At 35.4% G+C, this 14151-nt stretch overlaps 1 pseudogene; it reads left to right on the top strand.

Annotated features, from left to right (window-relative positions):
• The first annotated feature begins 12929 nt into the window (after positions 1-12929).
• On the top strand, positions 12930-13376 carry LOC124989776 (oligosaccharyltransferase complex subunit OSTC-like; annotated as a pseudogene).
• Positions 13377-14151: the final 775 nt, after the last annotated feature.

Below are 14151 nucleotides of genomic sequence, written 5' to 3'. Positions count from 1 at the left end.
TCCATTCTTTATTATGTGACTGAGGCTATGGGTCACAATAGTGACAGTGACCGTCCCCAAAGAGTCCAGACCAAGGCCAAGGGAGCATCCAATTCCCTGACAATTCTCTCCACTGGAAACTGCACATTGAAAAGGAATTCCAACTGGGTGTCCTGCTTCAAAGCATGCTGGCTTCTTTCTTTTCCCTTTTTAAATAACACCAAGTAAGCACAAGGTTAATTTTGCTAGCCTTTCAGAAAGTAACACTTAAATATGGTAGTTAATGTGAACAAAGAGCCCTATTTATTCATAGAGACTACTATGGAGCTCTAAAAAGAATAAAACATTCTGAATGTATGAAAATGCACAAAGTAGTACAGTTAAAACTTGAACTTCATATACAGCTTACACTTCCTATTTAAAATTCCAAAATCGATCAGGGATAACTAAGAATTTTAGATTTTTCATTTGTATGGTAAGGCATGTTCAATAGTCTCAGAGAAAATGGGGCCCCCACATTTGGGGTTTCTGACAAAAGTAGCTCTTCTGTGATTGCTTAGGTTTCCATGTGGTTGTGATATTTCCAGAATGAAGGACTAAGTCAATCCTGATGAAATGTTGAAAGATGCCACCAAGTCTAAAGTGTTTCAAAGCCAACACTTCAACTGCTAAAGCATTCCCTCTGTTTAAAAGGAGTGATTGTTTGATTGGCAATGGGGGTGGAGAGAAATCCTTTACCAATAATGCATGTGGGCACATCATCTCCATGATTACATATGAAAGAGGATGGGATCTGGGGCAAACCTCCTGATTCATTCAGACACACAAATCATCTGAAGGAGCGGGTTACCCCATTTTCTCTTGAACTCTAGTAGGAAATTTCCCATGCCATAATTGTATTTGTTATAGTGCAATGATCAAAGTCAATAAATTCCTCCATCTATCCCATTCAGGGAAACCATATGGCATTACTAGGAGAATCACATGTAATGCTGGTTTGTTGTATACATGATTAAATACCCAGGGGGAAGGGAACACTGGCGAGAGCAAAATCATTTTAAAAAAGAGACTAAATGCATGAACTCCAAGAGGCACGTGGATGTATTCTACTTCTGTAAGATCTGATGTGGTAGAGCAATACAGAAAACAACAATATGATCATGAAAGGAAAAGAAGGTAAACTCCTAAAAAAGAAAAAAAAAAAAAATAGGTGATTTCTCTCAGCAACTGTGCATTAGAAATCATTCAGATTCTCATCAGAAGTTAGGTATTCTAGGAGACAGGTCCACTCCGAAGTCTCCTGATTATACAGTTCTAATGCCAGTGCTCTCTTTGGTTGTAAGGAAAATTTCACAATTTAGTAAAAACAGGGAAAATTTCATAATTTAATTAAAAAATGGTAGGGTAATCCATTAAATAAGAATATGTAACAATAAGAAGAAAAAATGAGGTAAACCTAATGATTTTAATGTCCAAGAGTTTTTTAAAAGGCACAGATCATGAGTACACTTGCATTAAAAAGAAGAAAAAGAAAAAGATATAAACCTTTTAAAGAGGAAGTCTACCTAACCAAGTTGTTTATACATTAAAAACTTAGACATTTACATAAAAATTTATTTCAGTAATATGCCCCCAAATGTAGGAATTGGAAGAGGAAGGACTTTTACTTTTCATTTTATAACCTATATTCTGTTTCACTTTTTTCTTTTAAGATAAGCATGCAAACTTATGTAAAAGTTTTAAAAAGCTAACCTGTGAAACATCATTGGCAGCTCAAAGTTTTCTATTTCATCTAGTCAATCTTTATTTAAGTAAGATTTTTGTACAATAAGATTCACTATTTTTAGCAATAATCCAATGAGTTATGACAGGTACATACAGTCATGTAACCACCATCATAATCATAACATAGAATATTTCCAAAATAAAATTTGTCTACACTTTTGCCACCAATCCCCTGCCCCATCTCCCAAATCCTGGAAGCCAATGATCTACCCTCTTTCAGTAGTTTTGCTTTTTCTTGAAATTCATATCATAGAAAATGAAATTTTGCATCTGGTGTTTTCACTTCCAAAATATTAAGATTAATCTGTTGTTGCAGGTATTGGCAGCATTTTCCTTTTTATTGCCAAGTGATAGCCCATCGTGTGAAAATAGCACAATTTATTAATTCATTCACCAGCTGATAGACATTTTGCTTCATTCTGGTTGTTGACTATTATAAATCAAGCAGCTCTGAGTTTGAGTACAAGTCTTTCTGTGGACCTGTTTTCATTTTTCCTTGGATAAATTCCTAGGAGTAGAACTGCTGTTAAAATGTTACCTCTCCTTGATGTTTCTCTACTTTTTTCTTTTTTCTTTCATTAATTTCTTCTCTAATCTGTATTATTTCCTCCCTCTGCTTTCTTTGTGTTTGTCTTTTTTTTTTTCTAATTTCTTAAGGTGGAAATAAAAATTAATGCTTTAAATTTCCATCTGAGGGCCGCCTTCTCTGCATCCCATATGTCTTGGTATGCTGTTCTTTCTCTTTTATTCAGTTCAAAGTTAACTACTAATTTTCTTTGTAAATTTTTTGTTTGGTCCATTTTTTTCTCCAGTATTTTGTTTAGTTTCCAAATGTTTCAAGATTTTCCCAAATAGACATTCTTCTGTCATAATCTTCAAATTTAAAGGTATTGAGTGACTTTGATCTTTAAAACATTTATTGAGATTTCATTTATGGCCCAGAATATGGTCTATCTTAGTGAATGTTCCACATGTTCTTGAAGAAAATATTTATTCTGCTGTCATTCAGTGAAATGTTCTATAAATGTCATTTAGGTCAATTGAGCTGATAGTATTGTTTAGTCTTCTTTCTCTTACTGATGTTTCTGTCTACTTATTCTATTAACAAAGAGGGCTCTTAAAATCTCCACCTCTAATTGTTGGTTTCTTTCATTTCTATTATATTTCATTTCATCTACTTCTGAGCTCTTTTTTTAAGTGCATTAACTTTTAGGTTTATTACTTTCCCTTACCAATGATGAATTTACTACTTCATCATTATGAAATGTCTTGTTTCTGATATATTCCCTATTCCAAAATTTACTTGGATATTAATATAGCAACTCCAATTTTCTTTTGATGAAAGGATGCATAGATTTTTTTATATCCCTTTATGTTTATCCTAGCATTATTATATTTAAGTGGGTTTCTTATGAATAGCGTATAGTTGGGTATTATTTTTTTAAATCTAATATAACAATCTTTAATTTTTAATTTGAGTCTTTAAAACAAAATTGTACAATATGATAGTCTCTAGCCACAGAGGCTGTTGAACACTTGAAATATAACTAGTATAAATTATAGGATTCTTTGAATATAAAATATACATAAGATTTTGAAGACTTAGTCTTAATGAAAAAGAGAAAATATTGTGTTTCTTTCTATTAATTATTGAAATGGTAATATTTTAGATATTTTGGGTTAAAATAAACAAATTATTAAAATTAACTTTTACTTTTTTTTACTCTTCATGTGACTACTAGAAAAAATAAATTATGTATGTGCTTCACATTATATTTTTATTTAACACCCCTAGTTTATATCATTTACATTTAATATCATTGTCAATGTGGTTGGGTTTAAATCCACTACATTGATATTTATTTTCTTGATCTTTTTTCTTTGTGCCCTTTTGGATTCACTGAAGATTATTTCTTTTCCTTTTACCTCTGGTATTGGTTTATTACCAATTTGTTTTTTTTGTTTGTTTGTTTGTTTGTTTTTTTAGTGGTTGCTATAGAATTTGTTATAAAGATCTTTCATCCTTCACAATCTACTTTCAAATAATATGAATCACTTCAGCATATTGTAAGAAACTTATAAGAGCATACATCTATTTCCCCTTTATTTGTACTTTTTTTGTCATAATTTTGACTTCATACATCATAAGCCCCACAACAAACTGTTAATTATTTTTGCTTTAAATAGTTCATTGTCCTCTCTAATATTCATATCCTTTTATCCAATATTATTCTACTTCTATCCCAAAGATTTAATCCAACATGCATTCAAAAGATGTCCAATAAAATGGTATTTATTAGACTTTAAATATGGCAACAATCTAAATGATATATAACAGAGGAATTGTTAAACTATTGTCATCCTTACAGTAGAATATCAGACAGCTCTTAAAGGGTATGGTTCCAAAGACATTTAGACATAGAAAATGCTCACAATCTAATGATAAAAAAAAAGCAGAAATGTGGAGATTCTCTGAAGTGTCCTCGAAACTGTTAACACTTCAAAGAGAGAGAAGGTGAGGAAGAAGGGAGAGAAAGATGCAAGGATAAAAAGAGTTTGGGTAGTTGTTCATTTTCTCCCCCTAATTCACATGTTTACAAAATTTTCTAGTTCAATATGTACTATTGATTTCAGGAAATATCTTTTTCGTTGAAGATGCAGATCATATGTTCAAAAACACAACTGAATTTTAACTTCATTGTGGGCTTTTACTGTGCAATGCTTAATTTCTTATTGTTGCATTTGCAGTTTTTCTGAGTTCTTAACAACTCTTATTTGTCTGTTATCCCTCCAGTCATATAAAAGTCCATTATCTTTTCAAGAGATTTGAATAAAATAAAAGGAGTGACTTTTTTCCTTATAAATACTATTTTCCAGAGCTCTTCTTTCTTTTGGTTAGGTCCAGATTTCTCTCTGTATCATTTTTCTTCTGCTTAAAAGATTTCTCTTAATATTTCCTACAGTGCAAATCTGTTATTGAATTCTTTTAGGTTTGGTGTGTCAGAAAAAAATAAAGGCTTTATTACCTTTGTTTTAAAATAATCATTTCCACTAGTTGACAGTGAAATGATCTTTTCCTGGTTGAAAGACTTTTTTTTCTTTTAATCAATTTGAAGATGTTCCACTGTCTCCTCGTTTGCATTATTTCCTATGACAACTTGACTGTCAACTTTATCTTTATTCTTCTGTATTCAATAGATAATTTCCCCCATTAACTACTTTTAATAATTTCTTTTTATTGCTGGTTTTGAAGAATTTTAATGTTATTATAATATACCTTGTTATTTTCTTCATATTTCTGCTATGAGATTCACTAAGCTTCTTAAATTTATGGATTTATAGTGGTTGCCAAATTTAGAAAAATTTCAGTAATTGTTACCTTAAATATTCTTCTGCCAGTTTTCTTTCTTTTTTTGAAAGTCCAATTATGTCTAGGTTAGATGGTATTGTCTTGTACTATGTCTCACAGATAACTGATGCTTTGCTTACTTTTTTAGGTCATTTCTTTTTCTGCATTGTGTTTTGGGTAGAGTCTTTGAGTTCATTAATTTTTCTTCTGCAGTATCTAACATGGTCTTATTTATTTCTATTGCACTTTTCATTTCATTGTATTTATATCATCCTTTATCCTTTTAAACATGTAGAGTATAATCATTGCTTTACTATCTTTGTCTGCTAAGTCTTGTGTCTGGATTGTTTCTGAGGGTTATGTTTTCGTTTTTCTGCTTGTTTAGGGATTCATTTTTCCTTCTCCTTTTGGGTCCATTTTCCTGTTTCTTTGAATGTCTGATCATCTTTGTTGGTATAATAGGTCAAGCAAATATTATTATTTTGGCTGCTGAATTTTGTTGTATTCTTTTAATATTGTGAAACCTTTCCTGGGACAATTTAGTTATTATGAATTGATTTGATTCTATCAATGTTTGCCTTTGTAAGGCGTTAGGACAAGTGCAGAGCAGGCTACAGCTAATTTGGCTAATTTGGCCTGTTTTAAGGACTTTGTCTAGTGCGCCATGTGTTAGTCTTTCCACTCTGACTGACAGGAACATGAACTATTCCCAGTCTGACTAACCTCCAAGGGTTGTTGGATTGTTCTACCCAGATCTTACAGTGGTTTCTTCCCCAACCTGGAACAGTTTTCTTATGTGCATGCTCGGAAAAATATTTAGTCTAACTCTTGAGGGGATCCTCCTGTATGTCTCTGGAATTTTTTCATATCTGCATCTCCTTTCTGGTAATTTTGCTCTGCCTCGTGGAAGTGTAAACTCTATCTTCTTAATTCAGCAAAACATCCAGTCACCTTTCAGGTTTCCTTCCCTAAAATTCAGTCTAGAACCTCCCAAGCAGTAAACTGAAATCATACCCCACCCCACCCCCCATTGTGTCCTTTCTCTCAGGGATCACTCTCCTGAGCTTCCTGATGACAATTTGAAAACCTTTGCTTTATATATTTTATCTAGTTTTCTGGTTGTTCTAAGATGGAGTGTATATCTAGTCTCAGTTATTCTGTAATACCCCCAAATTTATAATTTGTAAATAATGAGTTTATAAAATACAGATATCTCCAAATCCATTTGACTTTTCATGGGATTTCAGAATCTTAGGTCGCCTCCTGATCATCTTTATAAGAATCAGTTATCAGATTTCATAGTTCCTCCAGAATAACAATTAATATATATCAATTTCTTAGAGAGATTATATCTTTCTTTCATTCCATGTCTCACTGTGTGCCTGAAAAAAGTCACTATCTATAGACTATAATCCTGAAAAAAAAAGTCAATATCTACAGATAACTGGTATAACTCTATTTCCACAATTCTTCAGAGTACTAATTATTTTTGCTTACCTTGTCAGATCTACCTTATGTATTTTCTGGGTTTTTCTGTCTTCCAGTTAGGCGTAACAAATATAAGGTCTTGGTAGGAGATTCAAGGGAAAGAGGAGATGGCAATCCCATTCCCAAATATTCTTTCCCAGTCAAGGTTTTGACAATCACTGCATCTATCCAGTTACCACCAGAGCTCCTAGGAGAGTCCCTGGCCACACTTGCCAGGTTCTGATGACACCACTCTCTCTCCTTGGTTTTTCAGATCTAGGGATGAAAATGCCTTGGGTTTCCATCACTGCTGTTTCCTGGCTATAGTACCATGTTACCCTTTTGTTTGTTGTTCTATCCTACCCACACCTCTGTAATCAGTCATTTTATTAAACTCCTCAGTTAATCCTCTAATGGGTCAGTCTTTTTTACTAGGGAACTCCACCATCCCAGGCCACACTATGAATGAGCTGCCTCTGAAATCATAAACTCAGCATCCCAGCCTCTGACCACATTGTGCTCTCCTTTCAGTTCTCTACTTCCATGATTCTTAGTCTGCCTGTTTTTATTTCTCTAATCCCTTTCCCAGTACTTCCCTCTCCTCCTTCTCCCAATCTTTCAGTCACTTTATGGCTTCATTTTCTTCCTAATCCAACCTTGATTCAGTGAATCCTTTACATAATCTACTGCCATATCACCAACTTTTAATGTTTCTCTCCACTTCAAGAGTTCTGACTTCTCAGCTTGGAGATCAAAAGTTTAAAACATACTGGGCTTCTTTATTTTAAAACAGACTAAGTTTCTTTATTTTTATAGTGAAGCATTGGATAATATACTGGTATGACAGCCATTGCCCTTCAGGGTCACTTGAGAGTGAAAAGAGGAATTATTTACTAGTATACCAGGACCACAAGACAGTCCTGAGGAAGTTGGGCCTGTGAACACCTGGGTCTAAAGTGTCCCTCAGCTCTACTGTGCTCTGATTGGATTATACATGTTCACACAGAGAAATCCAGCTTGGTTCTTTCTAGAGTTATGACCTTGAATCTTACAATATATTCCACTTAGTTAACGTAACAAACTATTTGAAAAAATAAAATAATAGGAAAATAAAAAGAATAGGAAATCAAAATAGAGGTGGGGGTTATAAAGTGTGGGGGCAATGCAAGAAGAAAAGATTTTCACAAATGAAGCCTTCCTTCCATATATCAGGCACATCAAGACAGTTGCTCACAAGGAAAGGCCCTGTTTTTTCTAACAAGTCAGTAGAAAGAACCCAGAGAACAATCTACCCATCTGGGTGTAAAAGGAAAATCTAGCGCTCGCCTGCCTTCCTGCCCCTTCACTTCCATGTTCAGTTTTCAGTTTCAAGCCACACAGAAGCTGACACTCTGTCTATGGGCTGCCTCCTGCCCCACAACAGAAAGCTTTCTCTGACTGAATAGGCATGGTCGCCATGGTAGCTGGGGGTCATAAACTCCTGAGCTGTGGGCCTTGGCACAATTCCATGCATTATCTGCATCCTGGTGCAAATCAGTCCCTTTATCTAATTAGTAGCCTTACAAATAGCCACCTGCCCCAGAGCTTAACCATTAAAGATGCAATATTGGCTGAATAGTTTGAGACAAGGGGTGAGGATAACAGAAAACTGAAAGCTGATCTTGGTGAGGCCTGGTCTCTCCTGGCTACAGACACCTGCAAGCCCGGGCCCACCCACAGAGCAGGAGTTCAAAAGGAGGAGGAGAACAAATCACTTCTGTCTTCTTTTCATGACTCACCTTGGGTGTCTCCTGATCCACTGGCCTCCCAGAAGCAACTGGGCCTGCTGTCCTCTGCTGAAAAGACCTGCTTGAGTATTCCTGCTTAGATGCCCATCTGTCCCCGCCACAGAGCTTCCTTCCTAAAAACCAGGAAAAGAGTCTCTCTCTCTCTCTTTCTCTTTCTCTCTCCCTCTCTTTCTCTCTCTCTCTCTCCCTTTCTCTCTCTCTTCCAACTGCCCTTGCTTGCTATAGTCCACATCTTGATCTTGATATCTCAGAAACATCTCCTGACACACTAGAAAGGCCGGATCTTTCCTGACTTGTTTAAATGCTAAAATTTTCTCTAGCTAATTATCATACTCCAAACTCATATTACCGTTTTATTTGTTAAATTCATCTCTTTTCCTTCCAGTCAAGAATTCCAAAACCAAAAACCAGGCTTGTTTTTTTTTTCTTTGTTTTTTTTTTTTTTTTTGTCTATTCAATAGTCACTACAAAGAAGCAAATATCTTTCTACATTCATTTTCAAATAATGATGAATCTAAAGTTTTAAAATGTTGAAGCTGATGCATTCTGGAAGTATACAATGTGGTTAATCTGTCTTTTACATGATGACCTGAATCTCAGAAATGATACCAAATGCTGGCAATGTAGAGGACACAGGAAGAACCCAGTGCCAGTGTTACAACTGATGTTATGGTGTCACCTTTTTGACACCTTCTATTTATTATGAGAGCAAAAGAGGATGTTAGTGCAGTGTATCTTCCAATAACTTCCAGAATTAAAACATACTGAAAACTCACCCAATTTTCTCCTTTATGCTGGGGAATATTTGCTCCACAGGTAAGTTCATGTCTCACCGTAATTTTATTGTCATGTAATGATTGGAATTTCTTGCTTCTTATTATTGTACTATAGTTTATGGGAACATGTCCAATAGAAACCAGTTAAACTGGGAAATGATCATCCTTACTATGCTGGCAATGGTCAAGCATGAAAACTATAGGAAAAAAACTTAATAGGTGGAAAATCTTTGCTGTTTTTTCTTCTATTCCTTTGGTAGCACACACTATGATTTCTTTTGCTTTGCTCTTGGATTAGTCATTCCGGTTTGAAATGCTTTCAAGCATCAGGGCTTCTCCTAGACTCTTAGATATACTATTTCAGAGTGTAGCAGATTTAACTGATAAAACTTTCTTGATATTCAGATACGGCCTCTTTTCTTGACATCCCCATTGTTCCTATTTATTAATTTATATTTTTAAATAAAATACCTTTAAGATCTCTGAAAAGAAGTCAGTGTTTGGAATCTATGCAAGCAGAAATGTGCCAACATTCTCTCCCTGCCCACTGTGACTCCAGGTCATTCCAGGAGCAACCAGATTAAATAGCTGTGCTCTGAACCAGAGCCCAAGAGCCATTGTTCAGGTTTATTTTGAGAAAAGAAGGAACTACAAACAACAAACAAGAGCTATCTTTGTGCAAATTTCCACTTTTCTTTTCCCACCCTCTTAAGCAAAAGTTGCCCACCACTGAGTTCAACCCAGATTGACATATTCCTCTGTGCATTTGTCTCTTGGGCCACTTCTAACAATTCCTTCTTGGCATTAAATTATGATCTTATTAAACAATATTTTTCAGTACCTAAAGAGGTGGTATCTTTCTGGTATGTAATTACCTGTTCAGATTCTGGTTTTTCTCAGGCCTTGAAGCTGCACAAGGACAGGAATTGTTCATCTTTAATTGCCACTCCTGGTGAACAGATATGCATAGAAGGGGTAAAGTGTGCAATGACATCCTCATTGTCAGAACTGTGAATAACAGTTACAGTCTATGGCTTTGAGAATTAAAAATAGTGTTTATACTCCCAGGAATCTCTTAATAATATATCCAACAATATTGTCAGTTAATTAGTGAAGACGTTATTTAGGCTTCATACAACAATGAAAAGAATATGCTTGCTGATCCTGTGACTCTTAAAAAAAAAAAAAGAAAAAGAAAATTATGTAGGAAAGACTCTTGATTTGAAGTGTGTTGAGTTATTCAGAGGAAGTTGTGCAAACCCAAAATATGTCACTTGGAAACATCTGAAATAATCTGTGATCTCTTACTGTAGGTGGTCTCTGGGATATAACTTTTGACTTAAAGATACTCTTCCCAACATAACTAATTTATCATTATGATTAATAAACAGATTTTTTTCCTCCAGGTTGTCTTGTCCTCCTCTGCAAATCCCACAAATGACCTAGTAGAGGGGTCAGGAATGCAAAGGAGATTTACAATTTCGACCAGGCCCAAGTTAAACTGAATTTTTCTGCACACACATTAAATTGTCAGCAAAGAGCACCATGAACCAGAGTTTGAATAAAGGGAAACCCCACAGCTCTCTGAAGTCACTGGTTCTAAGAGTTGCTTCAGGAAGAGGGCAGAAGTCAGGGATTCCTCACATTATTAAACTGTGTCCATCCAAACCCAGATAACACTTCCTGATGAGCAGAATTATTATTATTATTCCCTGTCTCCATTCAGGATTGAATGTGAATTCCCCTGAGCAACTTGGCTTTGAGAACACTAGCTACACCTACAGAGTCCATCCCCACACTGGCTCTGAGACTTGCAAGGTAGGGTCCTGCCCTTATCTCAAAAGAACAGATGTCTAACATCTAGGATTGCAAAATGTTGAGAACCTGAGATGGAGACTTTCTCCCCAATTCTTCCTAAAGCATTGCCCAATAGAGATAGCTTAGCTGTGGTACCATCCCTGGCAGAAGCATGGAAAGGGGGAGAGGGAGGATGGAGATGAAGACAGCTTTCTGCTCAAGACTGACCCATCTCCCTCATTCTGGAGTGTTTAATTGAGGAAGCAGAAAGTCACATCACCCCACTTTCATTTGTTCCCAAGTGCTTAACTATCTACCGTCATGTGTTTATAAAGCTTTTTAAAAGAAATTCCACTGGTGACTACACTAATTCATTTATCAATGCTCAAGGAACATAAAACAAATGGCACGGTTGACATGGAAAATAAGGGATAGACAAAGGACATACAGAAGCAACTTCAATTACTGGGGTTCTTGTGTCTGCTTAGCTTGCTGTGTGAATGTGAACTGAACTAGTTTCTCTAGGATCAATTTCTTCCCCCTTCTAAGTAAGGGAGATGAGGCCAAAGTATTCTAGGATCACTTCTGGCTTTACAATTATATGGTTCTGTCCCTAGTAATAAAATTCCTATGAACAGTACGTGCAAGCCAAGTAGAAAGCACAATGGATGCTCAATAATGACAAAGGAGAAATTATGGATGATAGATATCAGTGAGAACTGGTTGCTCTTTTTTCAATCATCCTGGAGGAATTTATTTTTTAAAAAATGAATGTTTTGATGTGTAAGAACATCTGCTGAGCTGAAGGGTGTGGGCTTCTTAGACATGAATTGTAGTCAAGAAAATGAAGCAAAATAATGAAGTAGACGCTTTGAGGAAAGTTTTGTCCTAGAAAAGAACAAATACAGGCAGCAAGGTAAGAGAAACAGAAGTAAGCTTACAGGAAGCAAAGAGCTGAAGAGCTTTGGAATTAAAAATGAGGACCCAGACATATTTCAGGAGAGAAGATGACAGAGCCCTCCAGAAGTCTGTACCAATGGTGAAGGCCAGTGGTGGTGGCCAGTAAAGGTGAGGAGGGTAGCAGTAATTTACTCTTACTATTTACTGCTATGTATCAAGCACTTGCTAAGTATTGGAACTCTTTCCTGGGAATTGGTAAATACCTTGTTTACTTTTCACAACTCTCTCCAGAGAATATTGTCCTGTTCATCATAAAATAAACTAAGATTCAGGAAAAATGACTTCTCTGAGGGTGAACATATGTCTTTCTGTGCCATTTTCAATACATCATTATTGTTTTTCCATGAACAAGAAAGCCCCCTCAACTAGAGTCTTGGGTAATTTAGAAGTTTTAAGAAAGAAGAAGTACAAGTAACCACTGATAGATCAGAAGGAACAATTTCTCCTTGAGCAAAGGGATTGTGTTTTCTTTCTTTTTTTTTTTTCCATACTTTTGTTGAGGTAAAATTGAAGTACAATAAAATGCACATATTAAGTTTGCAATTTGATCAGTATTGACATATATGTAACAAATACAATCAATATAAAAAACCATTTCCAATACTTTTATTTGAAATTTGAAATCACGCAGACTGTGTTTCCTGCATGATTTATTATCTTAGAAATCAATCACCTTAAGATATATAGAACCCCACTCCCACATGTCAACTATTTCAAAATTTAATGGTACAGAGGCCAAGGAAGAAAGTACAAGAAAAGTAAATAAAAAGTACTTTGAACTAAGTGATCATAAAAGCTTAAAATATCAGGATCTCCAAGATGAAACAGTACTCAGGTGAACATTTATGACTTAAAGTACTTGTATCAGAAAGAAGCTAACATAGCAATCAAATTACATTGTAGGAAGGAAAAATTAAGAGTAAGAGCAGAAATAAATGAACTGGAGAATAAATAATACAGTTAAAATTTGATAAAAATCAGGTGGTTCATGGGACTCGAGGCTAGAGAGCTGCCCCAGCTGCCACCATCATGGAGACTTTGTACGAGTCCTGTTCTTAGTGCCCAAGTGTTCCCACCTGAAGCTGAAGAAGCTGCCTGGGTGCAAGTGCCGTGGACCAAAACAGTGTACGATCTGGTGACGGTGTCTTATTTCCTCATCACCGGAGGAATAATTTGTGATGCCATTGTTGAACCTCCAAGTGTTGGCTCTATGATGGATGAACACGGGCATCAGAGGCCTGTAGCCTTCTTGGCCTGCAGAGTAAATGGACAATATATTATGGAAGGACTTGCATCCAGTTTCCTGTTTACAATGGGAGGTTTAGGTTTCATAATCCAGGACAAATCCAATGCACCAAATATTCCAAAATGCAATAGATTTCTTCTTCTATTCATAGCATTCATTTGTGTCCTACTGAGATTTTCATGACTAGAGTATTCATGAGAATGAAACTGCTGGGCTATCTGATGGGTTAGAGTGCCTTTTGAGAAGAAATCAGTGGTTTCTGGATTTGCTCCTGTTAATGAAGTTTTAAAGGCTGTGCCAGTCCTCTACTATGAAATGTGGAAAATAACAAAAAGCAGCAGTAAAAGAAGTATCAAGTGAAAACATAGCAAGCATATTAAAGCCTGGAATAGAATTTCTTGGTGTCAGAGACAAGTTTATCACAGTATCTTTCCCCCGCTGACGTTTTCTGTTATACCAGTGGTGTCATTTTCTTAGTTCTTCATTTCCTAAATATACTGTTCTTCTAAAATTATAATATTGAATAAATTATTTTTTACAATCCCCGTTAACATTTTTTGGAGATATTTCTGATTTTCAGAAGTTAATGTAAAATCAGGAAACAAGATCCCATAAACTGAGAACTCTGGATTGTTGATCTGCTTCACCCATGGGGCTTTGCCTTTAAACTGTGTGATAGTACACTATTTCACATACATATGCAAGACTGTTTGCTCAACAGTAAGATGTGTGAAAGGAGCAGAAATAAATAATTTCTCTAATTAAAAAAATTTGATAAAAATCAAACAAGAATCAAGAAAGAAGCAAGGACATAAAAATTAATATCAGTGGAAAAGGAGCTATTGAAATGACTCTACAGGTGCTAAAAATATATTAAGGTAATATTATAGCTGTATGTTAACATATGTGGTAGCTTACATAACATGGTCTATATTATAGAAGGATCTATGTACTGCTGAGAAGAAAGTATATTCAGTCATTGATGGATGAAATATTCTATATATG

Source organism: Sciurus carolinensis, chromosome 7, assembly GCF_902686445.1.
Source record: "Sciurus carolinensis chromosome 7, mSciCar1.2, whole genome shotgun sequence".
Classification (NCBI taxonomy): domain Eukaryota; kingdom Metazoa; phylum Chordata; class Mammalia; order Rodentia; family Sciuridae; genus Sciurus; species Sciurus carolinensis.
Note: the sequence above shows the minus strand (reverse complement) of the source record. Positions and strands in the feature narration are given on the sequence as shown.